The sequence below is a fragment of the Hylobates moloch genome, unplaced genomic scaffold (assembly GCF_009828535.3).
Source record: "Hylobates moloch isolate HMO894 unplaced genomic scaffold, HMol_V3 SCAFFOLD_7, whole genome shotgun sequence".
In the NCBI taxonomy this organism is placed as follows: Eukaryota; Metazoa; Chordata; class Mammalia; order Primates; family Hylobatidae; genus Hylobates; species Hylobates moloch.
In genome coordinates, this window is record NW_026652282.1 from 120,859,929 (window position 1) to 120,863,791 (window position 3,863).

The window sequence follows — 3,863 nt, forward strand, 5'->3', positions numbered from 1 at the left end:
ACACTCACCACACAACACAAATACTTGCTGCAGCCAGGTGCGGTGGCTCACGCCTGTTATCCTAGCACTTTGGGAGGCCTAGGCAGGCAGATCACCTGACGTTGGGAGTTCAAGACCAGTCTCACCAACATGGAGAAACCCCGTCTCCACTAAAAATACAAAATTAGCCGGGCGTGGTGGTGCATGCCTGTAATCTCAGCTACTACGGAGGCTGAGGCAGGAGAATCGCTTGAACCCAAGAGGCGGAGGTTGCAGTGAGCCAAGATTGTGCCACTGCACTCCAGCCTGGGCAACAAGAGCAAAACTTCGCCTCAAAAAAAAAAGAAAAATTAAAAAAAAAAACCTAGCAACAAAAACAAACAAAAAACCAAATACTTGCTCCAGAGTTCACTCATTTGCCCTAAAATATCTAGACCTTACCCCAGAGTTACCACACAATGCATGCTGTGTCCCTGCATCACCAAAATACAACTCAAACTCCTCAGACACACTCTGATAAATAGACATACCTCACAATGCACAGCTTGGCATCATAGCAGGAAAAACTGGCTCTACAACAGATTCATTCTACAACAGACACACTCAGGCTGTAGAGACACCTAATCTTTCTTTAAGGTATTCAGACCCACCCTTTTGGGCACAGTCACAGATGTGATCCACGATACCCTCACTCATCCCACAATACTGATGCAACTCACAGCATACAAACACATCCCACAGCATAACACTCTAACCCCACAGCGCTCAGAAATGTCAGGCACACACTTGCCATACAGATTTATTTCACACACAAAAACAGCCAGGTGGGTGGCTCATGCCTGAAATCCCAGCACTTTGGGAGGCCGAGGCGGGTGGATCACAAGGTCAGGAGTTCAAGACCAGCCTGTCCAGCATGGTGAAACCCCGTCTCTACTAAAAATACAAAAAAATTAGCCGGGCATGGTGGCACATGCTTGTAGTCCCAGCTACTCGGGAGGCTGAGGCAGGAGAATCACTTGAACCCGGGAGGTGGAGGTTGCAGTGAGCCAAGATCGTGCCATTGCACTCCACCTTGGGCAACAGAGTGAGACTTCGTCTAAAAAAAAAAAAAAAAGAAACAAAAAAAACACTTCTTATAGTGCCTATACAATGCAAACATGTATCCCAAAATAAATGAAACTATTTGCTATGTCACTCTTAGGTTTACCCCAAAGCACATAGACCGTTTTCACTGCTCAAGCTGCTGCCTACAAAACAGGAGAGGCCAAGCCATGCACAGAAATTCACCAAAATGCACAGATTCACCCATCAATATACATACTTGCCTCACAACTCACACAAACATCACTGAGCACTGAGACTCACCCTAAATGTACAGACAAGCCCTTCAGGGCACAGACTTACTCTGTAACATACTAAATCACATCCCCCATACTTAGATGCGCCTTATGATTCACAGTGATGTGTGTAAACACATAGATTGCTTCCACAATGCACAGAATTGCATCATAACACAGACTTACTCTACAGTGCAAAACCGACAGTGCACATCAACATTTCCCAGTCGGTAGACACACAACACACATATTACTCCTACAATGTAAAGATTTCCATCATGGTGGACAGACGTGCTTTTCCATGCTGTTGAGCTACAACTCTGGCCTACAACAACAGAAATACAGCTTCTGTAATAGTTACCAGCAAGGCCTCTAGACCCATACTAACTGGGTTTGAATCAAGGTCCCATCCCTTGCTGATTGTATCACCTTGGGTAAGTATATTTCTTTGTTCTTTAGTTTGTGCAACTGTAAAACAAAGATAACAGTAGTGCCTACTTCAAAGAGTTGTTGTGAGCAATAAATACGTTAAGATTTGTTAAGTGCTTAGTACAGTGCCTGGCACACGGTGACTATTAGAATTGTTAATTTACATTACAACCATCACTATCATTACTACCAAAACAAAAAAGGCCTACCCCAGATATCTAGAATCATCTGACAACAAGAAGACTCACCATATAATATATAGATTAGCCCTAGAACGTCTAGAAACACTCGACAGCACACAGACACCCTGCCATAGTACCCACATACCCTACAGACCAGAACCCTAACCAGACATCACTCACAACACACAGAATTGCATCACAAGTAACAAATTTGTGCACAGGCTTGCTCTATAACACAACCCACAATACCCAGACTGGAAGCCAGGCTGTGTGTTGTACCCAGCCTCACCCAACAAGGCACAGGCCCACAACACACACACACACACACACACACACATCCTAACCTCATAGATATGCCCTACGTCACACAAACACACCCTATCACACATATATTTTTGTTTCACAACATGTGGATACCCCTGCTCTTCACAAACATGTTCCTAAATACATGCTCCTAAAATTGGCAGCATCACACGATAATACAGAGCCCCCATTCCACAACATTTTTTTTTTTTTGAGACGGTGTCTCACTCTGTTGCCCAAGCTGGAGTGCAGTGGCACAATCTCGGCTCACTGCAGCCTCCGCCTCCCAGGTTCGAGCAATTCTCCTGCCTCAGCCTCCCGAGTAGCTGGGAATACAGGCGCGTCCATTCCTGGCTAATTTTTTTGTATTGTTAATAGAGACGGGATTTCGCCATGTTGGCCAGAATGGTCTTGATCTCCTGACCTCGTGATCCACCTGCCTCAGGCTCCCAAAGTGCTGGGATTACAGGTGTGAGCGACCGCCCCCGGCCACAACGCATTTTACACTTATCTCATGCTCGTCCCATAAAGAACTACATGCCCCACATCGCCTAAGCTGCCCATAAATCTGACTTACCGAACACTACCACACATATGACCAGGCCCCACACCACACAGATTTGCTCTGTAATACCTAGATAAGTCCTACCATGCAGAGATATCCCCCTAAACACAAAACCATCCCAAATGCACAGCGTCATATCACAACAGACACACAAATTCATCCTATAACATGCAGACTTGCATGAAAACACCCAGACTCCCACAGAGCAGACCCACGCCCACAATGCTAATACCACACAGCGCCCAGACTGGCACAGGACAAAGACTAGCCTCAACTCATCTAGTCTCAACCCACATGATATAAAACTTGCTCTACAATGGTTAAAAGCTTATATTCAGGTCTCAGACTGCCTGAGTTCCAGTCCCACATGCATCACTTACTAGTTGTGTGACCTTGGAAAGGTTTCTTGAACTCTCTGTGCCCCAGTTTTCTCAGCTATTTGTTAGGAATAATAATGTAATAGGGGTACTTATCTCTTATAGCTGTTAAGAGGAATGAATGGGCTGGGCGCGGTGGCTCACACCTGTAATCCCAGCACTTTGGGAGGCCGAGACGGGTGGATTAGCTGAGGTCAGGAGTTCGAGACCAGCCTGACCAACCTGGAGAAATCCCGTCTCTACTAAAAATACAAAATTAGCCGGGTGTGGTGGCGCATGCCTGTAATCCCAGCTACTTGGGAGGCCGAGGCAGGAGAATCTCTTGAACCCGGGAGGCAGAGGTTGCGGTGAGCCAAGATCATGCCATTGCACTCCAGCCTGGGCAACAAGAGCGAAACTCCGTCTCAAAGAAAAAAAAGAGGAATAAGTGAGTTAATGCCGATCACGTGTTTAGAGCAATGCTTGGTAAAGAGAGTGTTATTGGTGTTAGCTGATCAGGTTGTCATTGTTGTCGTTACTCCACAGGGAATTGGACCATAAAGGTAAGACTCAATCTAAAGCAACTCGAATCAACCCACAACGCATGGAATATCCCTCATAAAGCACAGAATCGCATCACAATGAGTACTCTCACCACTCTTTTCCTGTAACACCCATATTGACTGCACCTATTCTTTTTTTTTTTTTTTTT